At 43.3% G+C, this 27,860-nt stretch overlaps 1 non-coding gene across 1 annotated transcript; it reads left to right on the forward strand.

Annotated features, from left to right (window-relative positions):
• LOC106782987 (uncharacterized) lies at positions 1 to 27,628 on the forward strand. Its single transcript, XR_002807206.2, has 5 exons — positions 1 to 193; positions 13,005 to 13,105; positions 25,619 to 25,744; positions 26,450 to 26,596; positions 27,405 to 27,628. It is a non-coding gene; the product is annotated as an uncharacterized protein (transcript).
• Positions 27,629 to 27,860: the final 232 nt, after the last annotated feature.

The raw sequence follows: 27,860 nt of genomic DNA on the forward strand, positions 1-27,860 counted from the left end.
ATAAGCAGTATCACTTGCAATTGATCCATTTCAAAGAAAGTACTACCAGGAGTGGCTAAAGCAACAGAAATGCAAATGTTAACACTGCTTTTAAGTTTTTGTTTTTCGCTTTCAACTGCTTTTTATTTCCACGTGGGGGAACGAGAGGAGAAATGCATAATAGAAGACATTCCAAGCGACACCTTGATAACAGGTAGGTAAGACGCGCTCTGTCGAATGTTGAACTCAGCCGAGACCACAGGGTACTGTGCTCTCTCCTGATGCAGCATTGTTTGGCAATGAGGGTCACGCTGTGTGGTTTTCTCTTGAGACAGTTTATCAAGTTATGCAAACCTAACACGAAAATAGCCTTTAGGATGAATTGCATAATTCATAAAACAGGAAACCCAGGTAGAATATCACAGAATCTAAGCTTGATTTGTTTTTCTGGTTGTTTCTCTTAAGTAAAAGAGCTTCTGATGCCATTAATCACGCTAATTGTGGTTCAGTTCTCAAAAGACACATGAGTTCTCTAGACTGGTCCAGTAAAACGGGACAGAACAGCAGAAGTTAACGTCTCCCGACCACCAGCCTCCTGGAGCCCCACACGTCCCGCAGGGAGGGCGTGCTGTAGGGGGGCACGTGTGTGCAGCTCCAAGACTTCTTTCCAAGCACACTGCCCGTAAAACCTGCTGTCCTCGTGGTGTCTCTGCCACCAAGTACATCCCCGTACGGCTGAGCTTAACTGGCCTTCTGAGAAAGAAAAATGCCCATGGTTTCAGAATTCTATAGAAAACCCAGTATGATATTTAACATTCAAGTCAGAATCAACATCAAATTCCTTGATTTTAATGCAAAAAAGAAAAAAAAAGCAGCAGGATCTAACTCTAGCAGTATTCTTCATAAGTACTGGTCACGTGTTTTTACGTCCAGTTCAATCCTACCCTAAGGAGTCGAATTCCTCTCAATTTCTCTTGGCTATCACATTCGGGTGCTCTATGCAAAAAATAACCCATCCCACAAAAACTCAAATAGATGCAACACGCATGGAGGCAAAGGAAGAGACTGCAATGTGAGACAGAGTTTTGGGGTGAGTAGACTGGAAAGAAGTCATACGGAGGACAGCTGGGTGGCATTGGAACCCTCACTGCTGTGGCCATTGTGGGAAGAAGCTGTGTTTGAGACTGTGGAGTGTGAACAAGACCAGCCGGATCCAAACCCAGCTCTGCCACTTAATAACTGTGCGCCCTCGGGCAAGCTACTTAACCTCTCTGCTTCATTTGTAAAATGGGATAAAAATAATGGTGATACCTGTTTCTTTTGGTTGTGATGATGATTGAATTAATAGTTACAAGGCTCTTAGAAACAGTCAGACACACTGGCTGTGTGTGTCTGATTCCAACTTTCTCATCCTGGGGGATGCTCTGACTCCTGGGTGAATAGCTCTGGGCAGCTGGCCATTTTCCTAGCAACCTGTGAATTTTTCAACCTGCATCTGAAGGACAGAGGAGGAGTGAGAGGGACAGGAGTAGGCTTGCCACCCCGCCTGCTGCTTCATGGCCCACCAGCTCGATGGACTGGGCCTGGGGCACACTTGTGGCAGCAAGAACCACCTGACCTGCCAGAGGGGTCTGAGGCAGGAAGGCAAATGTAGCCAGACAGTGCTCTGCAGCTGCGTGGATGACAGGGCCCAACCTGGCCAGTCCCTCAGCCCAAGTCAGGAGCCTCTTTAAGTCCTTGTGGACACTGCAGTCCACCTCCTTCCTTGTCCTTCCCTGGTTCATTCTTCCCTAACTCCAACTGCACCCCGCTCCCTTTTCAAGCCTCTGTCTCTGTTCTCCCTGCTCTGTCACCTCCTCAGCCATCACCCCCATGCAATTATTTAGGGTTAGAGCTCAGCTGCTCAAAGTCTACTATAACCACAGGGAAAACTGGAAACACACCAGGTCACGTGTTTCAATGTTTCTTTAAAAAAGAATATGGTCCTAAAGTCCCAAAATGTAGAATATGCTAATAGAGAAAAAAATGGGGAAAAATACTTGATTAATCAAAAAGAAAAAGGCAAGAAAGAAGGGATAAAGGAACAAGCAATTAAAAGGACAAATGGAAAACAAATAGCAATATGGTAGGCATAAACCCAACATTTTACACTACATTAAACATAAAAGGATAAAAACTCTCCAATGATTTGGGGCTGGCCCCGCGGCCGAATGGTTAAGTTCGCGCGCTCAGCTGCAGGTGGCCCAGTGTTTCATTGGTTCGAATCCTGGGCGCGGACATGGCACTGCTCATCAAACCACGCTGAGGCAGCGTCCCACATGCCACAACTAGAAGGACCCGCAACAAAGAATATACAACTATGTACCGGGGGCCTTTGGGGAGAGGAAAGAAAAAAATAAAATCTTTAAAAAAAAAAAAAACTCTCCAATGAAAAGATGAAGGTTGTCAGACTGGATTTAAAAACAAAACAACGATATGCTGTTTCCAAAAGAAACACTTTAAAAATAAGGAAAAATTGAAAGTAAAAGAATAGAAAAGATATACCATGTAAATATGAACCAAAACAAACATTACCGGAGTTTAAAGAGACACGCAACTCACTGATGTTGGGTTTAGTAACAGAAAGATGTTCTTGGAGGTGCTTCCTACTTGACTGTTAGGAATTTATTTTAAAACGATTTTGAGCACGATAGAATATCACTTAAGTCTCTATTCTTGTCATTTTTTCTTAAACTGTGATTGTATCTTTAATCATCAGTCCCTTACTTTGATGTGCCAAATAATGTAATAGCATACCCAAAAATACAATTCTTAAACATTTCTTTTAAAACTCCCCTTGATGAAAAACTTTCATTGCATATTTCCTCTATGCTTTTTTGTTCATCATATATTAAAAGCCCCTATATCTAAAGCCAGGACCTTGGCTCTGTTCGTCTGCTTGCAGCATGAGTACGTTCCTGGGGGCTGTGGGCCAGGATCCTCGGACTTCTGCATGCCCATGCTGCCTATGCCAGGAAATGACTCCGTGTCTCCACTCCCTGTCTCACCGAACCATCTCAAAAGCTTCGCTGTCCGTGAGACCCCTGCCTTTCACTTAGTGCACACATGATCATAATGCATGTGTCAAACACTACTTGGTTAAGAAATGCTCACCCAGAATATGCCTATATTTAATTCTTAGATCACCATTAAAACAAAAACACAAATTTTAAAGCTTTGCTGGAGATCTGTGGACACCTGACATCCCTAGTCCGGGAAGAGCACACACCAGCTACGTCTCACTTTTCTCTTCACGACTCTGGGGTCCAAAGGAGTCCAACAAAATAAGCCCATCCAGAAAGTTCAAGAGAGATGACCTCAGAGCTGGTCATCAAAATCTACCTAGAAGTGTGCGTTTGGTCATTAGGACTAAAAATAGGCTGCAGGGAATTCCAGGAATCGGCCTTCCGCATTCCCCAGGTGGAGGTAGCTCTGGGCGCCACGGAACAGCGACTAGAATTTGGAGTCAGAGAGGCGTGCTTACAATTGCGGTCATTGCCCAGCGGCTTGGTGACTTGAGCTCTGTTTCCTTATCTGTGAACTGGAGCTCACACCTGCTCTGGAGCAGCAAAGCACCTGGCATGGCCTGGGACCAGCCACAGGTGTTCATCAATGTTAGTTCCCACCCTCTGGAGCTGTCTCCAACCTTGTCAATTCGGCCTCCCAGGGTCTGTCCTAAGCTACCAGACAAGCAGGTTGGCTGCAGCTCTGGCTCAAACCCTCCCTGAAGGGGAGGATGTTGCCTGAGGAGCAGAGAAGAGGCCTGCATCCCCTACTGGAGGCTGAGGGGAGACAGAGCAGGGCCTGTGCCCCTGTGCCCCATGCCGGTCCACATGCAGCCACATGCAGGATAAGAAACCCTTGCTACGTATGCTCTCTTAGAAATGTCAAGGTCTAAGATATTCTGTGTCTTCATATTGTTTATCTTAGGTCTTCTCAGTAACATTCTCTAAAAATAAGTTCCAGGTTGTCTTGAATGAAAGAAGGGGGAGAGGGCTCTCTGGGGAGAGAGGAGAGGAGTAGGCGGGGATGTGGCAGGCAGCTGTGAGTCACCGCTGCTGGCCTGATGAGCTGTAAAGCCACTTACTCACTGGACCTTGGAGACCTTTTTTTAAACAAGGCTGTTAGTCCTCGTACAAGGCAGGCACGGAGAGAAAGGGAGAAGTGCCATGGAGCACAGTGGCCATAATGTGTGAGGCTGTTCATTAAAAGGAAAACATTCAGAATTTGGGACCAGTTAATGAAAAATTTTGCTCCTGGTTGCTCCCTTCCTAAGGGTCCCCAGATATGACTCTTGCACTATGCCAGACTACCTGGGGTCTTGTTGTTTTTTCCTCTGAGTACAAAACCTATAGGAGACCAGGAGATAGGAGAAGAGGAGGGCACCCCGTTAAATGAGTGCCATCACTCATCATTCCACGGGGAGCAGCTCCCGTTCCTGTCTTCATGGAAGATCCCACCACACCCCAGGGTGTCCGAGGTCAGGTGCTCTCTGAAATCGAACCTGAGCCGAGGATTCAAGCGCGAGTGGTTCATTAAGAAGATGCTCCCAGGTAGGGAGGGAAAGAAGCCAGGCGAGGTGAGATTGCAGGTGAAGCTCAGACTCAGACAGAGCCTGGTGGGCTCCAGAATATAAGGTAATACTGCAGACATATGATCCTGAACTTCCACTTCTGAGCAGATGCCCAAAGAAGTGAAAACAAGGACTCAGACACCTGTTTACCTGTTCACACAGCATCACTCACAACAGCCAAGAGGGGGAAGCAGCCCAGTGTTCACCCACAGAGGAATGGACGAGCAAAATGTGGTCTACACATACAGTGGAGTACTAGTCAGCCTTAAAAAGGAAGGAAATTCTGACACCTGCTCCAACACGCATGAACCTTGAGGACAGTATGCTCAGTGAAAGAAGTCAGAAACCAAAGGACAACTATTGCCTGGGGCCACTTATTGAGATACCCCGAGTAGTCAAATTCAAAAAGCAAAATTAGCACCAAGGTTACCAGGGGCTGGGGGGAGATGGGAACAGGAGTTATCACTTAAACGGGTACAGTTTGTTTGGAGTGATGAAAAAGTTCTGGAAATGGATAGTGGCGGTGATTGCACAACAATGTGAATGTACTTAATGCCACTAAATTGTACACTTATAAACGGTTAAAATGTTAGGTTTTGTTATACATATTTTACCGAGATTTTTAAAAACATAAAACAATAGTCAGATAAGATATCCCACAGAGTTTGTCCCACCGCCAGGCGAAGGAGCTAGGTGCTTGTCCTCTCACACCATTCACTGGCTGTGGGCTCAGGGCGAGGAGCTCTAAAACTCATGGACTCCTCCCATTCTCACGAGGGAACACGGCTCCAGTGCCCAGACACTCCTATGAGGTCACAGGTCACAGCAGAGCATGGGGATGTGGGACATCGACAGTGTCCATCACGCATCGTGGCAGCTGTTTCTCCCTGGCTGCAGAAAGTGCTTCTCCTCCAGAGGGTCACTGACCTCTCTTGGCACCTTGCCTTGCCACTGGCCCCCAGCAAACACCCACAGTTTCTAAGGACGCTGGTTTGGCAGAAGTGTTGGCACTTCCAATCAAATCTCCTCAGCGAAAATATGACAAATACCTAAGAATATAAATGAAGGTAAAGATGTGCACAACCTCTGCACTGAAAATAACAAACTAGTGTGGAGGACCATCCTGAGTTCAGGGGATAGAAAAATGGGCAGAAGATTAACAGATGCCTCACAAGAGAGGAGACACAAATAGCCAGGAAGTAGATGGAAAGGCACTGAACTCATTAATCATCAGGAAAACACAAAGCAAAGCCCAATGAGACGCCATAACACACTACATTTTACACCTACACGCATGACAACACAACGAACTCATGCTCTACCCCTACACATGACAACACAGGTGAACGTCATCCTCTACACCTACACACGACAACAGGACGAACCTCACGCTCTACACCTACACACGACAACGCGGACAAACTTCACTCTCTAAATCTGCACATGACAACACAGGCGAACCTTGTGCTCTCCATCTTCACCTGACAACAGGAATGAACCCCATGCTCTACACCTTCACATGACAACACAGATGAACTTCATAAACACCTATTGATTAGAAGAAGTCAACACAAGAGAACATATACCATATAAAGTACAAAGACAGCTAAAAATAACCTGTCTTAGAAGTCAGAGTGGTGGTTACCTTTTTAGGGGATAGTAAATGGCACAGGGTTATTTGAGATGATGATGTTCTGACCAGTGTAGTTTGGTTCTGAGAACTCGTTGAGCTATACACTGATGATGTCTGTATGATGTAAGGTGTACATATGCTCCTCCTGTCAGCACCATGTCACCTCACTGCAGTCCCTCTACATGGAATCTCAAAAAGTTTCCAGGTTCTAGGGAACAAAGGGTCCTCAGGGAGCCTGGGGCGTTCTAGAAGAGATCACCCTGTATTCACAGCTACTCTTGAAAGCAGTTGCCTTCTAGGCCCAGGTTGCACCAGGGGTCAACCAGATGACTCAGCTTTTAACCACCACACTGTGGGGCCTCCCATCCCTTCTTCTTTCACTCATTCATCAAACAGCAGATGACCAACTCTTGTCTGCAGAGCTTTGGGCTCAGCACTGGACCAACAACACTGGATCTTTCTTCCGCTCACTGAACAGACCTCAGCTTTGTTAGTAGAAGAATTTAAGGACATACAAAGATGGTCACCAAAAAAATGGATCGAAAAATCAAGTTACAGAAAGGACATACATTATGATCTCATTTTTTATGAAATATATAATATGTACTTACAGGAAAAAGGCTAGAAAGATAATACTGAAAACCAAAAACTTCTAGAGGGGATTTTTACTTTCTAAAATTCTTACAGTGAATGCATTTTATTTTTCTAATACCAACTCAAATGGCCTTCAGTTCCAGCTGCAAGGACTCACAGTCTGGAGCCAAAGGGACGATTACATCACGGGTCACAGAGCAGGGCTGAGCGCCTGGACGAGGGGTGCACAGGCACTCGGGGGACCAGGAGACTCGACCCGAGCAGCAGGGAGAGGGTGTGCACAGGCTCGGGGCCTCTGGCCCCCACGACAGTCGGCTCGCGCCTAGCCCCCAGCAGCTCTCAGCCAGTGTCCACTGAATGGAATGCCCAGAGGAAGGGCCCTGGGAAGCAAGGTTGCCCACAAGCTCTGCCAGAACTCTATCTGGGGTTCAAATCACACATACACAGTGTCCAGGGCTGCGAAGTGAGCAGTGCAGTTTGTGGTGAGGGGCCAAGGCCCTTGATTTGGGGATCAGGCTGCTTTATCCTGGCTCTGCCTTTTGCTGTCTGGATGCGTTTAGACCACTTGCTGAGTATTTTTAGCCTCAGCTTCCTCGTCTGTAAAAGTGGGTATTCTTACACCGACTTCACAGGGTTGTAGGGTTAAATGGGAGCTGACAGAAAACACTGCACATTGAAAGCCCAATAATAACATCAAGAATAATTTCTCAGGTGCTTACAAAGCACTTATGATGTGCTAAGTTCTGCGTCAAGCAGTTTGCAAACGTTAACTCATTCTTCATACCCTAGGAGATATACCACCATTATCCTGATGGGGAAACTGAGGCACCGACCAGTTCAGTGCCTTGCTCAAGTGCCCCTGCTCCTAGCCATGCAGTGAGAAGCATGACAAGACAGCCGGTCCTGTCTTGTCTGTGTGCCTTTGTCCCACGGCCGCTCCATCCCTCGGTGAGGCCCTCTCTCCCAAGCTGACTGCCATGAGCAGTGCCTCTCCCCTGCCATCTGGTGGTAGCTGGAGGCATGACACCTCCCTCCACCACTCCCCTCCCACAGCAGGCCGAGGAGGGCATGCCCAGGGCTAACGGATCATGATGAAAGCAGACAGACATACACTCACTCGGTCTGGTAACTCAAGGCAGTCTGCCAGGAACACTGGCGCTGTAAGAGTGGCCCCAGCACTCACTCACTCAAAGTCCCATACTGAACACGCACGGTGATATGCACTCACCCCACCAGCCCTTCCTGAGCCTCTCCCTCGGGGCCAGACACGCCCTAGTGTGTGCCAGGCCCCAGAGGCCCGCAGAAGAGGACTGCAGCCCATCCTGGGTCCTCCAGCACCTCACAGAGTGCAGACGAGGGGACTGACGACCGAACAGCTGGCGTGCTGACAAGGGCAACCCGGTGGGGGCAAGCGTGTGGGTTACAAGAGCAAGGTCTGGAGGAACGGGAGAGGTGGCCTTGATCAAACAGGGAGACCCAACCACCCCAAAAAGAGGCAGGTAGAAAGGGTGCGTGAGCTGCAGGGGGGTCAGGATGTGTGGCAGTAGGAAGACTAAGAGACTGGTTGTTGCCATGGGAGGCAAGGTAAGCGTCTGACAGGTGGCGTGGGGTTGCCGGGAGAGGCTCAGGAGGAAGGACACAGCATGACCCAGGTGTTCTGGAGAGCGGGAAACACACATAGCAGAGATTCTCAGGCCGTCATATATCTGGAAAGCAATCGGTCTGCTTTTCTCCAGAACATTTAGCTGCTTCAGCAGGTGCCCGATCGGGTTAGGGCTGTCACCTACGCTGGTGAACGTTCCGCGTGCACTTGAACAGAAGTGTGCGTTCTGCTGTTGTGGAGGGACGTTCTGCAGACAACAGGCGGTCCGTGGGTTGACGCTGTTCGTGTTTCTCTCTTCTTGCTGGTTTTCTGTCTAGTTGTCTGTCAATGATCGAGGAGTCTTGAGTCCCAACTATAACTGTGGGTCGTCTACTTCTCCTCTCAGTCGTTTTACTTCTGTGCATTGTAACTCTGCTGTTTGATTGCTGTTGTTCAGTAAAAATACTCTATTGTCCTTTCCCCAGATATGTACTGTTTCCATCTTTCCCTCTTCATTCCTGATCTTCCAAGTTTTCTGTTCACATTGTCTTTCTGTTTGAAGAACTTCCTCCAGCAATTATTTTAAAGCAGGTGTTCTGGTGAAAACTTATCTTAGTTTTCCTTCATCTGAGAATATTCTGCCTTCATTCTGAAGGATATGTTGAGTAGATACAGAATTCTGTTTGACAGTTCTTTTCTTTCAACATTTGAAAAACGTGCGACTTCCTTCTGCCCTCCGTGTTTCTGCGGAGGAATCTGTTGTCATTCAAGTGGTTGTTTCCCCATCAGTAATGCGTCATTTCTCTCTATTTTCCTTTTTCTTTTTTTTGTCTTTAGTTTTGAGAAATTTGATCATCATGTATCTGGTGATGGATTTGAGGGAGTTTATCCTGTTTGGGGTTCATTCAGCTTCTTGAATCTGTAGGTTTATCTTTTTCACCAAACTTGGGGAGTCTTCAGCCACCATTTCTCCAATGTTCATTCAGTCCACACCCTTTCTTCTCATCTCCTCTGGGCCCCGCAGAGTGCAGCTGTGACTCTTGTCCCACGGGTTCGTGGAGCTCCGCATCATGCTCTTTTTCTTCAATCTACTTTCTCTCCATTGAACTGATTGGATTATTTATATTGATCTCGTTTCAAGTTCACTGACTCTTTTCTGTCATCTCCTTTCTTTTATTGGGTCTACTCACTGAGTTTTAAATTTCAAATATTGTATTTTTCCTGTTCTAATGTGTCCACCTTTTTCTTTTTATATCTTCTGCTCTTTTCATGAGACTTCCTATTTTGCCCTTTATTTTAAGGGTGCTCAAACTTCTTGTTGATGCATTTTTACAATGGCCACTTTGAAATTCATGTCCAAATGACATGCAGTTCCAACTTCCATGTCATTTAGGTGTTGGTGTCTATAACTGTCTTTTCTCAGTCAAGGTGAGACTTTCCTGGTTGTTGGTGTGGTAAGTTTGTATCCTGGACATTTTGAGTATTATGTTATGACTCTGGTTCCTGTTTAAAGACTCTATTTTAGCAGGCAGTTAACCCATTTAGATCAGAGCACACACCCTCACGCCAACTTAGTGTTCTGAGACTTTGCATTACTACTCTGCTCTGCCTGCTGTGTGCTACCCAGAGGCCAGTCTGAAACCTGGGTGGTATTCCACGCCACAGTTGGAGTCTCAAAGCCTTTGCCGCATTGATGCTGGTTGGTTCCATGCAGACTGCTCAGAGGTGTGCCCAGGACTTCATAAACAGACATGAAGAGCCCCTTCTCCAGCTCCCTCCTCTCTGTCATCCTCCCTCAGCTCTCCAACCTGGAGGAGGGGTGCTGCCTCTTTGTCGTCCTCCACTTTGTGTGGGCGGGTATCTCCAGGCTCCCTCTGTCTCCACATCTGAAGCATCCAGTGGGGAACGTTCAGGTTCTTTCATGGCGTTCATCTGGAGTAGGGCAGACCCATTCAAAGGGGCTCTGACCTGCAGGGCCACCCTTTCCCAGAGCCTCTGGCTAGAGAGAGCAGACTTTCCTGAGCAGATTTTCTCTTTCTTTTTTCTCCTTCTCTCTCTAATTTGTGGTTGCAGATTGCTCTGGCACCAGGTCAGGATATACAGGGATGGCAGAAACAAACAGGGGACTGAGTGGTGCTTTGGGTCCTGAGTCCTTAGCCAGTCACCTTTTTTTCTCCACCTTTCAGTCTTCCGATAGTTGCTTTAGACATTTTGCCCAGGGTTTTTAGCTGTAATTAGCAGGAGAAATAGGGTGGATTGGACTTACTCCACCTTTTCCAGAATCATCAATTATACGTTTTTAAAGAACTTCTTGAGATGGACCGTTCTATAGGCTATGCATTACATATGCATTATGGATTGTTCACAAGCTTCTACAGGGCAAAGGGCCAGTTCTACTCAAAGGATGCCTGAGCCAAAGTCACTCCAACGCACAGGCTGGCTCAAGGGTTTGTCTTGGCTCCCATCCCAGAGCTGCTCTCTCCAGTGTCCCCCTGAGAGCACCTGCCTGTCTAGGGGCTGCCTCGGGGCCAGCCTCCAGGGTGAGGCTCCCATGCAGGCCCTGTCGGGGACTTGGCCCCTGGCGCCTTCGGGCAGGCAGGGTAGCACTGGAGCTGTGGTCTGGGCTTGGGATCTGTCTCCCTCGGTTCTAATTCTGCCTCTACAACTTACTATCTATGTGACTTGGGGCTGTGGCTTTATCTCTCTGAGACTCAGTTTCCAAATTGTAAAATAGGGACAGTAATACAGAATCCAACACGTTTTACAACCCCCACCACTAGCACCTGGTCCAAGACACCCAGATGATGACCACAGCCTCCCCACTTCCACTCCTGATCCTTCTTCACTCTTTGCTCCACACAGTGAAAAATTTAAAGTGAAAGCCACATCATTTCACTCTCCACTCAATTGCTGCTCCACATCCTCACAATGGACTTGTAGACCCTCCATGACCCAGCCCCTACTATGCCTTCAACTTCATCTCCTACCATTCTCTCCTTGCTAACCTCACTCTAGCCACTCTGCTCTTCCTTGAACACCCCAAGAGTGCTCCTGCCCCAGGACCTTTGCATGTCCTCCTGCAGGGAATGATATTCCCCTAGACAGAGACAGCATCATGTTGAGGGAAGGGAAACGGCATATACTCCCTGGGTTTGAATCTTGACTCTGCCATTTGCTAGGTATGCGACTTCAGGCAAATCACTTTTTCTAAGCTTTGGTTTCGTCACATGTAAAATCGTCATAAAAATAGTATCTGCCTACGTACTGTTGTCATGAAAATTCAGATTCTATGTGTAAGTTCCTTAGAATGGTGCTTGGCACAGAATCAGCACTGAATGTGATGTATAGAGATATAGATATAATTTACACATATCATATTTATACCATGTAAGGGCCAATATTATACACATGTGTGTATTTTACTCCCTGCTCCTTCAGGCCTTTGCTGTGACGTCAGAGAAGCCCTCCCTGACTTCCCCTATAACACTTTAGCCCCTGGCACCACCAGGCTCTCCACACGCGTTTTCCCAAGCCTTCCCAACACCTTCCACAGCACATGGCTATTCGTCTACTGTCTCTTTCCGTCTGTATGGAAGCTCCATGAGAACAAAGAGGCTGTTTTGCTCACGTCTGTCCTCAGCCCCCTGGACAGTGCTGTCCATGGACGGGCTCATTAAATACTTGTCAGATGATGGGTGAACAGATCAATGCAGATGCTCTCCTCAGAGCACGTTTTGAGAATGAAGGCGATGATGCACGTGAAGTTCTTAGCACGGTACCTGCACAGCCAAGGTACTGCCAGCTATTTCTCAATAAACATTAGCCAGTTTTTACTCCCACTGTCCCTTCCAAGGGCACGGGGTGGAGAGTTAAGCCACAAGATGCTCTCATATCCCGAAGGGAGACAGTGGGAGTCTCTTCCAGGGATCCAAATTTTAGCAGGAGCCTCGGGACAATGGAGGGAAGGATTCGACACGAGCACACCTACGCTTAGGAAGGAACTGTGCAGGGAGGGTACAGGAGAAGTTGTGCGAGGAAGAAACTGGAGGCAGGAGATGTTGGAAAAGGCCTCTCAGTCCTGACCCACAAGTTTACATTCTGGGTGCAAAGCTTTCATAGGCTTTTTTTCTAGCCCTGAGCTAACATCTGTGACAATCCTCCTCTGATTTGTATGTGGGTTGCCACCACGGCACGGCCACCAACCAGTGGTGTAGGTCCGTGCCAGGGAACCTAACCCAGGCTGCCAAAGCGGAGCTTGCTGAACTTAACCACTAGGCCATGGGGCCAGCCCCCATAGGCTTTTAATTTTTTTGACAGTCCTCACAACTCTGAGAGGGATATATATTACCCTACTCTTCTGAATAGGGAACCAAGGTGTAAGGCACTAAAGTAACTTGTAAATAAGAGCCAGAAGTGGACCAAGAACTCGTCTCCCTCTGCATCCCAGGGTCTGCCTCCTCTGCTGCATGACCTCTTCACCAAGATACATGCTACTCAAACTACAGTATTTTGTGATTTGGGTAAATTGAAAAATATAAGTTCATTTATCAGTAATCATATATAACTATTATTTTTATAATAAATATCTTATATTTTTGAAACAGGGACTTTCAAGATGCAGCAATGGGACATAGACAGATATGATTTCCTTGAATCTGCTCCTGGTTTGGGAATGTTTGTGACGGTTACAACTTACAATAATGAGGTAAAACGTTCCTTTATGCTTTGTCACTAATATTTTTCATTTGTTAAAAATTCATGTGTCATGCATCCTCACAAACTTTTTAAATCTCTGCATAAGCACACATTAACCAGCACTTAGTTTCTAATGTGTCCAGCCCTGAATAAGGGACCACACAGAGATGCAGAAAGTGCCTGCCTTAGCTGAGGAGCAGAGATGCCTTAGCATAAAAAGTTTAAAAACGCAAAGGGCAGGCCTCACATTCACCCCCCTGAGGTTTTCTGGTCTTGTTGGACAGAGGGGATCCACAGGACCAATGCATCCCCGTGGCTTTGCAGGTGCCACAGCCCCATCCAAGCACGAGAGTCAGACAGGCCACCTCCTCCCTCCTCTTGTCCTGGCGGTGTGGCAGCCCCTGGTCTCACAGAGAGACCCTCCTCCTCACTGAGAGTTAGCGAAGGAGTAGAAAAGGCTTCATGGTCAAGAGGAAAGAACGTGGATTTTGGAGTCAGAGCCAAGTCAAAGTGTAGACCGTCATCTTCAAGCTGAATGTTACCCAGGGATCTGACTGCTTCAACCCTCAGTCTTCTCATCTGTGCAACGGACGTAACAGAGACGCGCATTCCCCACGTGCAGGCTCAGTGGAACCTGACTTGCTCAGCCCAGCAATCCAAACACAGTTGCGAGAACTGCTTCCCTTTGGACTTTGGAGTTTCCCTGGGGTGCACTCATGGGGTAGCAGGATGGTGGTGGAGCAAAGCCTTGTAGAGCAGAACAGGCATCCTCCGCGGTGAGGAGCGGGTACTTGGTGTAGACAGGTCGAAGTTCCTGTTCTCATGAACTGGACACCTGATGGGTCTGAGCTCAGGGCGAACACGTTGACACTCCCGCTCAGGTGGAGGCTGGAAGCCAGGTCACTGGGGACTCCACTCCAGCCAGACTGCTGGACACTTGATTCTTGCCTGTGTAGCAGTCTTTTCTTGGCACACTTGGCACCTCCCTGATGATAGTTCCATGGGGCCCATTTTCCTAACCCCAGTCACCTGTCAGTACAGCCACCTCGTCCTTTGCCCACCCCTCCTCCTATGCTTCTTGGCTGGTTACACCTCTCCTTTACCACCTCTCCTCTGTCCCTTCCCAGCAGTCCTTCAGGACCAGTCTGGGGCTATCTCCACAGCTTATTAAACACAGAACCCAAATTTTAGTTGGGTTAAAAATTGTCACAGAAAAACCTATTCACTGTTTCTAAAAGACAGAGAAGTTTCATTCTTCAAAAAACAGAATTGCCTGGGGCTGGCTCCATGGCTGAGTGGTTAAGTTTGTGTGCTCTGCTGTAGGCGGCCCAGTGTTTCATCGGTTCGAATCCTGGGCGCGGACATGTCACTGCTCATCGAACCACGCTGAGGCAGCGTCCCACATGCCACAACTAGAAGGACCCACAACGAAGAATATACAACTATGTATTGGGGGCTTTGGGGAGAAAAAGGAAAACAATAAAATCTTGGGGAAAAAAAAAAAAAACCAGGATTGCCTGAAACTATATCCCCTTCCAGAAGGGAGGAGAAATATGTTCATTCATCCTGCAAACATTCAACAAATATTTACCATGGGCCTAATATATGCCCAACCCAATTCTTGGCCTAGGAGAGAGACAAAATGCTCACCCTATAGCCCTGATTTCCAGGCAGGCTCTCTCCATCTGGAAGTGGGGTGACAGGAAATAGCTCCAGTTTCAACATTTCTTCAGGCTAAGATCACTTTTTAAGATCCTCATCAGCACCCCTACCAGGACTTAGACTGTCCCTTCTCGGGTCATTGGTCTGAGGACACAGGACACTCTAAGTTGCCTACCTCATAGTGTGTCCATTCCTATGGCATGTGATTGACAGCCCAAAGGAATAACATGGCTGGTAGGGTAGGTAGGGAAAACAACAAAAACAATATATATGTACCATACAAACATATGCAGCTTGTATTCCATTTTCCATTATTCCATGTCCAATAGTCCTATTCCATTTTGTAGAAGAGGAACTGTGGTTCTAAGAGGTCGAATGACTTATACAAGATCCCATTGTCAGCAAGTGGCAATACTGAGATTTAAACTCAAGTACATTCTTTTCCAATGCACCAAACTAATAGGCATTCAAAACATGTTTGCTGACTTGAATACTCATTGGAAGTAGACTATGCAGAATTTCAATATGAAACCGAAGCTCAGAAATAGGTAATGAGCAGCCACTGAATATTTTCCCAAGCAAGAGTTCTTTGTTATTCATACAAAATTAGAAATCAATTATGAAATCTGGAATGCAGTTTTATTTAACAAAATTTCCCTATCAACAGTCTATTAAAAGGAGTATACAGCAAGATCCTTTAATTTTCTCCAAAATTGAAAGACTTAAAAAGAGAATCTTTACTGCATTTTTCTATGTGTAATATATACCTTTTAAAAAAATTAATCATCAGGGAAATGCAAATCAAAACTACACTAAGATATCACCTTACACCCGTTAGATTGGCAAAAACATCCAAAACCAAGAGCAACAAATGTTGGAGAGGTTGTGGAGAAAAAGGAACCCTCATACACTGTTGGTGGGAATGCAAACCCGTGCAGCCACTATGGAAAACAGTATGGAGATTTCTCAAAAAGTTAAAAATAGAAATACCCTATGACCCAGACATCCCATTACTGGGTATCTATCCTAAGAACCTGAAATCAGAAATCCCAAGAGTCCCTTGCACCCCTATGTTCATCGCAGCATTATTTACAATAGCCAAGACGTGGAACCAACCTACATGCCCAGAAACTGATGATTGGATAAACAAGATATGGTATACATACACAATGGAATACTACTCAGCCATAAAAAAAGACAAAATTGGCCCATTCGCAGCAACGTGGATGGACCTCGAGGGTATTATGGTAAATGAAATAAGCCAGTCAGAGAAAGACGAACTCTATATGACTCCACTCATAGGTGGAAATTAATATATTGACAGGGAGATCTGATCGGTGGTTACCAGGGAAAAAGGGGGGTGGGGGGAGGGCACAAAGGGGGAAGTGGTGTACCCACAACATGACTAACAAAAATGTACAACTGAAATCTCACAAGGTTGTAATCTATCATAACATTAATTAAAAAAAATTAATAGATGTTACTTTTGAGAGCAGTTTTAGGTTCACAGCAAAATTCGTTGGGAAGTACAGAGCGTTCCCACATGCCCTCTGCCTGCCCAAACAGCCTCCCTCACTACCAGCACCAGAGTGGTATGTGTTACAATCCATGAACCTCCGTGGATACATTATAACCACCCAAAGTCCACAGTTTACATTAAACTTCACTAATGATGTACTTTCTATGGGTTTGACAAATGTATGACTTGTATCCACCATTATAGTATCCTGTACAGTAGTTTCACTGCCCCAAAAATCCTCTGTCCTCCACCTATTCCTCCCTCTCTCCTCCCTCACCTTTGGCAACCAGTGATCTTTTTACTGTCTCTGCAGTTTTGCCTTTTCCAGAATGTCATAGAGTTGGAATCATACAGTACATGTAGCCTCTTCAGATTGGCTTCTTTCACTTAGAAATATGCATTTAAGGTTCTTCTGTGTCTTTTCAAGGCTTGATAGCGCATTTTTTTATTACAGTTGTACATCATTATTAGTCATGTTGTGGGTACACCACTTCACCCCTAGTGCCCTCCCCCACCCCCCTTTCCCCTGGTAACCACCAATCAGTTCTCTTTGTCCATATGTTAACTACCACCTATGAGTGGAGTCATACAGAGTTCGTCTTTCTCTGTCTGGCTTATTTCACTCAACATAATACCCTCAAGGTCTATCTATGTTGTTGTGAATGGGATGACTTTGTCCTTTTTATGGCTGAGTAGTATTCGATTGTGTATATATACCATATCTTCTTTATCCAATCATCAGTTTCTGGGCACTTAGGTTGGTTCCACGTCTTGGCTATTGTGAATAATGCTGCGATGAACATAGGGGTGCATGGGACGTTTGGAATTGCTGATTTCAGGTTCTTAGGATAGATACCCAGTAGTGGGATGGCTGGGTCATAGGGTATTTCTATTCTTAACTTTTTGAGGAATCTCCATACTGTTTTCCATAGTGGCTGCACCAGTGTGCATTCCCACCAACAGTGATTGAGGGTTCCTTTTTCTCCACAACCTCTCCAACATTTGTCACTCTTGGTTTTGGATATTTTTGCCATTCTAACAGGTGAAAGGTGATATCTTAGTGTACTTTTGATTTGCATTTCCCTGATGATTAGTGATGATAAGCATCTTTTCATGTGTCTACTGGCCATCCGTATATCTTCTTTGGAGAAATGTCTGTTTATGTCCCCTGCCCATTTTGTAACTGGGTTGTTTGATTTTTTATTGTTGAGTTGTGTGAGTTCTTTGTATGTTATGGAGATTAACTCTTTGTCAGATAAATAACTTGTAAATATTTTTTCCCAATTAGTGGGCTGTTTTTTTTTTTAATCCTGTTTTCCCTTGCCTTGAAGAAGCTCTTTAGTCTGATGAAGTCCCATTTGTTTATTCTTTCTATTGTTTCCCTCATGTGAGGGGTTATTGTATCTGAAAAGATTCTTTTGAAGCTGATGTCAAAGAGTGTACTGCCGATATTCTCTTCTAGAAGATTTATTGTTTCAGGCCTAATCTTTAGGTCTCTGATCCATTTTGAGTTTATTTTAGTAAATGGTGAAAAAGAATGGTTGATTTTCATTCTTTTACACGTGGCTGTCCAGTTTTCCCAGCACCATTTATTGAAGAGACTTTCTTTCCTCCATTGTAGGCCCTCAGCTCCTTTGTCAAAGATTAGCTGTCCATAGATGTGTGGTTTTATTTCTGGGCTTTCAATTCTGTTTCATTGATCTGTACACTTGTTTTTGTACCAGTACCATGCTGTTTTGATTACTGTAGCTTTGTAGCATGTTTTGAAGTCAGGGATTGTGATGCCTCCAGCTTTGTTCTTCTTTCTCAGAATTGCTTTAGCAATTCTGGGTCTTTTGTTGCCCCATATGGATTTTAGGATTCTTTGTTCAATTTATGTAAAGAATGACATTGGAATTCTGATTGGGATAGCGTTGAATCTGTAGATTGCTTTAGGTAATATGGACATTTTAACTATGTTTATTCTTCCAATCCATGTGCATGGAATGTCCTTCCATCTTTCTACGTCATCATCGACTTCTTTCAAGAAGGTCTTGTAGTTTTCGTTGTATAGATCTTTCACTTCCTTGGTTAAATTTATCCCAAGGTATTTTATTCTTTTTGTTGCAATCGTGAATGGGATTGAGTTCTTGAGATCTTTTTCTGCTGGTTCGTTGTTAGCATATAGAAATGCTACTGATTCATGTATGTTGATTTTATACCCTACGACTTTGCTGTAGTTGTTGATTGTTTCTAATAGTTTTCCTATGGATTCTTTGGGGTTTTCTATATATAAGATCATGTCGTCTGCAAACTGCGAGAGTTCTACTTCTTCGTTGCCTATTTGGATTCATTTTATTTCTTTTTCCTGCCGAATTGCTCTGGCCAACACCTCCAGTACTATGTTGAATAAGAGTGGTGAAAGTGGGCACCCTTGTCTTGTTCCTGTTCTGAGAGGGATGGGTTTCAGTTTTTGTCCGTTGAGTATGATGTTGGCTGTGGGTTTGTCATATATGGCCTTTATTATGTTGGGGTACTTTCCTTCTATACCTATTTTATTGAGGGTTTTTATCATAAATGGATGTTGGATCTTGTCAAATGCTTTCTCTGCATCTATTGAGATGACCATGTGGTTTTTGTTTCTCATTTTGTTAATGTAGTGAATCACGTTGATTGACTTGCGGATGTTGAACCATCCCTGTGTCCCTGGTATAAATCCCACTTGATCATGGTGTATATTGATAGAGCATTTTTTTAGCACTGAATAATATTCTATCATCAGGATTTATACCATGATTTATTTGTTTACCTGCAGAAGGACATTTTTGTTGATTGCAAATTTTGGCAATTACAAACAAAGCTGCTATAAACATTCACATGCAGTTTTTCGTGTGGATATGTTTCCATCTTATATGAGTAAATAAATAGCATGACTGCTGGACTATATCATAAGAGTACATTCAGTTTTGTAAGAAAGTGCCAAAATGACTTCCAAAGTCACCGTACCATTTTGCATTCCCACCAGCAAGGAGAGCAATGGGCGCTCTTGTCGTCCACTTCCCAGCCAGCATTCAGTGTTGTCAGTTTCAATTTTTGCCATTCTCATAGGAGTGAAGTGGTATCTCATTGTTTTTAATTTGCAATTCCCTAATGACATATGACATGCAGCATCTTTTCATATGCTTATGGCCATTTGTATGTCTTCTTTGGTGAGGTGTCTCTTCAGGTCTTTTGCCAATTTTTTAATGGATTTCCTCATTTTCTCGTTTTCAGGGTTCTTTTTGTATTTTGGGTAGCAGTCCTTTATCAGATATGTCTGTTATAAATATTTTCTCCAGTCTGTGGTTTGTCTCCTTATTCTCTTGACAGTGTCTTTTGCAGAGCAGAAGTTTGTAATTTTAATGAAGTCCAGCTCCTCAATTATTTCTTTCATGGATCGTGCCTTTGGTTATATCGAAAAAGGCATAACCAAACCCAAGGGCACCTAGGTTTTCCCCTATTCATCTTCTAGAGTTTTAGTTTTGTATTTTATATTTAGATCTATGATCCATTTTGAGTTAATTTTTGTAAAAGGTGTAAGGTCTATGTCTACATTGACATCTATGTCCATGAGAGATACTGGTTTATAGTTTTCTTGTGTCTTTCTCTAGTTTTGCTATTAGAGTAATGCTGGACTCATAGAATGAGTTAGGAAGTAGTCTCTCTGCTTGTATCTTCTGGAAAAGATTATAGATAACTGGTATAACTTCTTACTTAAATGTTTGGTAGAATTCACCAGTGAACCCATCTAGGCCTGGTGCTGTTTTGGAAGATTATGATCTATTCCATTTCTTTAATAGATATAGGCCTATTTGGATTGTTTATTTCTTCTTGTGAGCCTTTTGACACATTGTGTCTTTCAACGCATTGGTCTGTTTCATCTAGATTATCAAGCTTGTGGGCATAGAGTTGTTCACAGTATTCCCCTATTACACTATGGAAGTCAACGGGATCTGCAGCAATGCCTCTCTTTCACTTCTGATATTAACTTAGGTCTTCTCTCTTTCTTAGTTAGCCTGGCTAGAGGACTATTGATTTTTATTGATCTTTTCAAACAACCAGCTTTTGGTTTCGTTAATTTTCTCTCTATTTCCTGTTTTCAATTTCACTGATTCCTGCACTAGTCTTTATTAGAGCAGATCTTATTCTCTTCTTCTGCTTACTGTGGACTTGACTTGTTCTTCTTTTTTCTGGTTTCCTAAGGTCGAAGCTTAGAGGATTGATTTTAGATCTTTCTCCTTTTCTAATATATGCATTCAATGCTATAAATTTCACTCTAAGTACTTCTTTTGCTGTATCCTTCAAATGTTGATAAGTTATTTTCACTTTAATTCAGTTCAAAATATTTTTTGAGATTTTTTTTTCTGGGGAAGATTAGACCTAAGCTAACTGCTGCCAATCCTCCTCTTTTTGCTGAGGAAGACTGGCCCTGAGCTAAAATCCATGCCCATCTTCCTCTACTTTATATGTGGGATGCCTGCCACAGCATGGCTTGCCAAGCAATGCCATGTCCACACCCGGGATCCAAACCGGTGAACCCTGGGCCACCGAAGTGGAACATGCACACTTAACCACTGTGCCTCTGGGCTGGCCCTGAAATTTTTTTTTTTTTTTTGAGGAAGATTAGCCCTGAGCTAACTACTGCCAATCCTTCTCTTTTTGCTGAGGAAGACTGGCCCTGAGCTCACATCCATGTCCATCTTCCTCTACTTTATACATGGGACGCCTGCCACAGCATGGCTTGCCAAGTGGTGCCATGTCTGCACCCGGGATCCAAACCGGCAAACCCTGGGCCACCGAAAAGTGGAACATGCAAACTCAACCACTGCACCACCAGGCTGGCCCTGACCCTGAGATTTTTTAATTGTGGTAAAATACACATGAAACTTACCGTCTTAACCTTTACTAAGTGTGCATTTCAGGGGTATTAAATATATCCTTCATGTCATGCAACCATCACAACCATCCATTCCCCCTAACTCTTCATCTTGTAAAACTGAAACTCTATACACATTAAACAGTAACTCCCTCACGATTTTGATGACTCTAAGTACCTTACGTAAGTTGCTTCATACAGGGATTGTCTTTTTGTGACTGGCTTATTTCACTTAGGTTAATGTCCTCAAGATTCATCCACACTGTAGCATATTGCAGAACTTCCTTCCTTTTTAAGGCTAATATTCCAATGTATGTATATACCACATTTTACTCATCCATTCATCTGTTGATCAACACTCAGGTTGCTCCCACATTCTAGCTATTGTGAATAGTGCTGCGATGAACATGGGTGTACAAATATCTCTTGGAGACCCTGCTTTGAATTCTTTGGGTTTATACCCAGAAACAAAATTGCTGGATCATATGGTAATTCTATTTTCATATTTCTGAGGAACAACCATATTGTTTTTCACAGTGGCTTCACCATTGTACATTCCCACCAACAGTGCACAAGGGCTGCAATTTCTCCACATCTCTGCCAACACTTGCATTTTTAAAATTAATATTAATTTTATAGCAGCCATCCTAATAGTTGTGAGGTGGTATCTCATTGTAGTTTTCATTTGTACTTCTCTAATTATTAGTGATGTTGAGCATCTTTTCATGTGTTTATTGCCCTTTTTCCTTTTAGCACTTTGAAGGTATCAGCCCACTGCCTTCTGGTCTCCAAAGTTTCTGGTGAGAAATCTGCTGATGATCTTATTGAAGATCCCTTGTATGTGATGATATCACAGATCCCTGATATCTGGAAGACAGGGTCTTTTCTGCTCACCCCAGGTTCCACAAGCTGCATGCAAGCTGCTCCAGGAACACGTGCACAGATGCCTGCTGCATGGCTAGGGGTGGGGATGGGTAGCTGCTACTGAGCTAAGAGCTGAAATTGACTCAAATTAACCATTTTACTGTCCAAGACTTCCCCTGGAAGTTGCAAGCCTTCAACAGAGTTCTAGAATGTTCCATCGGACAGATTCTAACAGTTTAACTGCTGTCTAGATGGAAAGACAGACTCCTGGTGCTTTCTACTCCACCATCTTCCCGGAATCCTCTCCTAGGTCAAAATATTTTTGCATTTCTCTTATGATTACTTCCTTGACCCACTTATTATTTAGAAGTGTGCTGTTTAATCTCTTAAATATTTTGGGATTTTCCAGCTATTTTTCTGTTATTGATTTCTACTTTAATTTCACTGTGTTCTGAGAGCATACATTGTGGTTTCCATATTTTAAGTGTGTTAAGGCATGCTTCATGGCCCAGAACATTGTGTATCTTGGTGAATGATCCATGTGAGCCCGAGAAGAATGTGTATCCTGCTATTGTTGGATGTAGTGTATACGTGCTAATTATATCCAGTTGATTGATGGTGCTGTTGAGTTCAACTATGTCCTTACTGATCTGCTACTGGGTCAGCCCACTTCTGATAGAGGGATGCTGAAGTCTCCAACTGTAACAGTGAGTTCTTCTATTTCTCCTTGAAGTTCCATCAGGCTTTGCGTCACATACCTTGACACTCTGTTGTCAGGTGCACAGACATTAAGGATTGTTTTGTCTTCTTGGAGAATTAACCTCTTTATCATTTTGTAATGCTCTATTATGTCATTATCCCTGTTAATTTTCCTTTACTGTGTCTGAAGTTAATATAGCTACTCCAGCTTTCCTCTGATTAAGATTCGCTTAAAGCTGGCATACACGTCTTTCTCCATCTTTTAACTTTCCATCTATATGTGTCTTTATACTTAAAGTGGATTTTTTGTAGACAATATATAGTTGGGTCTTGTTTTTTGATCCACTCTGACAATCTCTGTCTTTTAATTGGTGTATTTAGAACTTGATGTTCAAAATGATTGCTGATATAGTTGGATTAATATCCACCATATTTGATACTGTTTTCTATTCGTTGTCCTTGTTCTTTGTTCCCATTTTCGTCTTCCACTCTTTCTTTTGTGCTTCAATTGATCATTTTACATGATTTTATCTTCTTTCTTAGCATATCAATTATACTTATTTTTTTACTTTTTTTAGTGGTTGCCCTAGAGTTTGCAATCTATATCTGCAATTAATCCAAGTTTACCTTCAAATAACACCATACCACTTCACAGGTAGTGCAAGCGCCTTATGATAACAAAGTATCCCTAATTCTCCCCTTCCACCCCTTGCATCATTGCTGTCATTCATTTCACTTACACATAAACTACAATCATCAATTACACTATTGCTATTATTTTGAACAGACTGTTATCGGTAAGATCAATTAAGAAGAAAAATGCAAGTTTTAATTTTACCTTCACTTATTCCTTCTCCCACGCCCTTCCATTCTTCATGTAGATCCAAGTTTCTCATCTGTGTCATTTTCCTTCTCTCTGAACAACTTTTAACATTTCTTTCAAGGAAGGTTAATCACGGACGAATTTCCATAATCTTTGTTTCTCTGAGAAAAATCTTTATTTCTCCTTCTCTTTTGGAGGAGAATTTCAGAAGGTACAGAATTCCAGGCTGGTGGTCTTTCTCTCAACACTTTACGTATCTCACTGCACTCTTTCTTGCCTGCATGGTTTCTGAGAAGTCGGATTAATTCTTAGCTTTACTCCTCATTGTCTAAGGTGTTTTTTCCTCTGGCTTCTTTCAGGATTTTTTTCTCTATCTTTTGTATCCGCAGTTTTAACACGATATGGCCAGGTCTAGTGTTTTGAGTATTTATCCTGCTTGGTCCTCTCTAAGCTTCCAAGGTCTGTGGTTTGGCGTCTGACATTAATTTCGGGAAATTTTCAGTCATTATTGCTTTAATTATTTTTTCTGTTCCTTTCTCTTTTTCTTCTTCTCTGGTATTTCCATTATGTGTATGTTACACCTAGGTAGTTGTCCCACAGTCCTTGAATACTCTGCTCCTTTTTCATTTTTTTTAAGTCTGCTCTCTTTGCTTTTCAGTTTGGGAAGTTTCTGTTGATATATTCTTAGGTTCAGAGATTCTTTCCTCGGCTCTGTCCAGTCTATGAATGAGCTCATCAAAGGCATTCATTTCTGCTAAGTGTTTTTGATTTCTAGCATCTCTCTTTGATTCCTTCTTAGAGTTTCCATCTCTCTGCTCCCATTACCCATTTGTTCTCACATGTTGTCTACATTTTCTGCTGGAGCCCTTAGCACATTAATCATAGTTTTTCCAAGTTCCTGATGGGATAATTCCAATATTCCTGCCATATCTGAACCTGGTTCTGATGCTTGCTCTGTTTCCTTCAAACTGTGTTTTTTTTGTTTTTTGTTTTTTTGCCTGTTTGTATGCCATGCAACTTTTTCTAATTGAAATTTGCCAATGTACTGGGTAAAAGGAACCCAGTACTGGCTCCCACAGAGTTTTCTGCTCTGGTAAGTTGTGATCCTTTGTATTTGCTTGTTTGTCTCTCCAATTTGGGACAGTGGTTTGCCCTGTGACCTCAATTCTCTGAGAGATCTAAGAAGAATTGATTTTCTTTTTGTTCAGCTTTTACTCGTTAGGGCAGAGTGACAAACTTTCAAGCTCCTTGTATTCCAGGATGTAAGTCCTATACCTGTTTTTAAAACAGCAAACAATATAGAAATTAACTAAACAGAAAATCAAAGTGCCCCAACAAATATAACCACCTAACAGCTTGGTGTATACTCTTTAGAATCTAAGCATATAGAAACATATATATGTGTGTGTACTTTTACAAATGATACTTTTTACAAAAATGGGATCCCATAGAGGCTGCTCTACCACGGGATATTATGGACACCTTTAGTACAGGTATGGGTATAATATTCTTTTACTATTGCCATGTAACGCTCCTTTGTTTGACTTTACCTAAATTTAATCAATCTCCTGCTGAAAGGTATTGTTACTTCAAAAATGCAATTTTGCTATTACAAATAACATCACACTGAATGTCCTTTTACATATAACTTTGTCCACTACTGCATTTCCATAGAATAAATTTCTACAGGGAGAACTGCTGGGTCAATGGTTATGTACATTTTAATTTTCAATACGTATTGCCAAGCTGCAGTCTAAAATGGTTGTTCAATTTATGTTCCCAAAACAGTGCTGGAGACAGTATTTCTCAGCACTATCCTTGGGTACTTTTAAATCTTTGCCAATCTGATAACAAATGAGGAATATCCTACGGTGGTTTATATATATATATATTTAACATATATTTTATTTCTAGCAAGGCTGAATATTTTTCATGTTTATTGGCCATTTGATTTCTTCCTTAGGAACTGCACAATTTTTACTGGATTATATAGGGGAGATTTATTTTTAAGAATGGAAAAGAGAGAATAATAAACTTAAACTATGGAAATCCTCACTCCTAGGTATTATTGTCAAAGTTATATGGCCCACAAGGAGCATTCTATTTTACTTCACATTCACCTGGTGAACACATCATTTGCTTAGAATCTAATTCTACGAGGCTGGTGTCCTTTGGAGGGAGTAAGCTGGTGAGTATACGCCTGCCATGTCCTTGTTGATGAACACGACGTCAGCACTATTCAGGCATGACATTGGTATGCAGAACCATTACACCCAGCCTGGCCAGATGCTTATTAAAGTCTTGCATCTCGATCTCAGTGCACAACCAAAGAGGGAGACGGAGAGCTTGGAAGGGGTTCAAAGGAGAGCCACGAAGTTGATTAAAGGGCTTGAAAAATAAGAACTGTGAGGGAAGGTGAAAAGAACTGTGATTATTCAGGCTTGAAAACAAGTGAAGGGTGAATTAATAATGGAATTGCAATAAATAAAACTCTTACATGGTAGATGGTGATCAGCTATTTTCTAAATGTGCTGAGAACAGACGAAGAGAATTGGTACTTAGCAGCAGAAATTTAGCTATACATAAAGAAAATTTTCCTGCAAGTAGTCAAATTCTCTCAGCACCAAAGGCATTTTTGCCTAATAGTGAATCTGATGTTCAGGAAGGAGTAACTACTCCTTCAGGTCAGGAGGTCACCATTTAATGCATTTTTATTACAAAGAAAGACTAGCGAGGGTAATGGGGACAGTGGCAGTGAGGCAAACAGGAGAGGAGAATGAAGCAATGCCTGCTCTCGAAAAGGGGGACAGAGAAAAAGCAGAGAGGGACGGGAGGAGAGAGGCAAGAGCAGGGCTGTTGTGAACACGCGTCTTCCTCTTTACCATTTGTACAGCGGATCCACTTAGATATTCGAGTCGGAGAACATGACCTTGATGCAGCCATTGCTCAAGCAAAGGACAAAGTTAATGAAGTTAGCTTCAAGCTTGAACATCTAATTGAGCAAATTGAGCAAATAGTCAAAGAACAAAACTATCAAAGGGTCAGTTTGCTTATTCAGCTTATTTTATCTCTTCCTGCCAGGAAAGCAATTCTCGAGTCAAAGCCCCCAAACCAAGGAAAGAACAAGCTGCCTGTTCCTCCGTCTTTCTCTCCGAGCTTGGACTGTGTGGCACGCAGGGAGTGGGGAGGGAGCGGTCTCTCACTGTCTGCTGGACCAGGAGCTGCTCCAGGAAGGGGGACTGGGGCTCATTCGCCTTGGGGTGCGAGCTTACAGAATGAATACATGAGGGCTTCCAAACACACCCGCATATTTGAAGAGGCTCAGAACTCCCACTTGGGAAATCACAACTTTGTTCTTGTGACATTTCGTGCTTTCCGGATCACTGTGCTCAGCAGACTCTGGTCAGATGTGGGCCCAAAGCTGCTCCACCACTCAATAACCTTGTGACGTCTCTAAGTTTCAGTCTCCTTATCTGGAAATTAGGATGAAGACGAGTGTGCTTGGCACAGTGCCCAGCTTAAAGTAAGGACTCAAATGATGAGAACTGACCACTATTGGTTAATGCTCACTTTGCTTGATGGTGACAAACAAAATGTGTAAAGTGATAGATCAAATACCTGATATTTTACACAAATATACAAAAACGTGTTTCATGAGGTTGATTCTTACTCCTTGCCTTTGGCTAACAACGCACCCTGGCTTAGAAAACCAGATATTGCACTTTGGTATAAGAGATTAATTGTGAAATACTAAATACATTGAATGCATACAGCACCTTCCCCTCAAATTCACACATTAAGTACTTTAAGAAACTAACTCCGCCTATTTCTCTTCTCTTCCTGCACAGGACCGTGAAGAAAATTTTCGAATGACCAGCGAAGATACAAATAGCAATGTTTTATGGTGGGCTTTTGCACAAACATTAATCTTTATCTCAGTTGGAATTTTCCAAATGAAGTCCCTTAAAGACTTCTTTATAGCTAAGAAGCTTGTTTAAAATGTCAATAAAGACAAACAACCACCTGCTAATTGGCACAATGTTTGAGTTAATAAATCGAGATACATTCACAAGTGTGTATTACTTTTATGCTTTCAAAGACATCAGGGGTTGACATTAATGTCACAGCATTGTAACACTGATAAAATGTTACTTTAACAATGTAGCCTCGGAGTTTGAGAGAATAAGCACATCCCTCAGTTCTCATCTTGAACTCGGTATAGATCAGCACAGTCCAATAGAAATAAAATGTGAGCCACATACATAAGTTTTAAGTTTTCTGGTTGCTACACTAAAAAGGTTTTT

The sequence above is a fragment of the Equus caballus genome, chromosome 3 (genome assembly GCF_041296265.1).
Source record: "Equus caballus isolate H_3958 breed thoroughbred chromosome 3, TB-T2T, whole genome shotgun sequence".
Taxonomy (NCBI): Eukaryota; Metazoa; Chordata; class Mammalia; order Perissodactyla; family Equidae; genus Equus; species Equus caballus.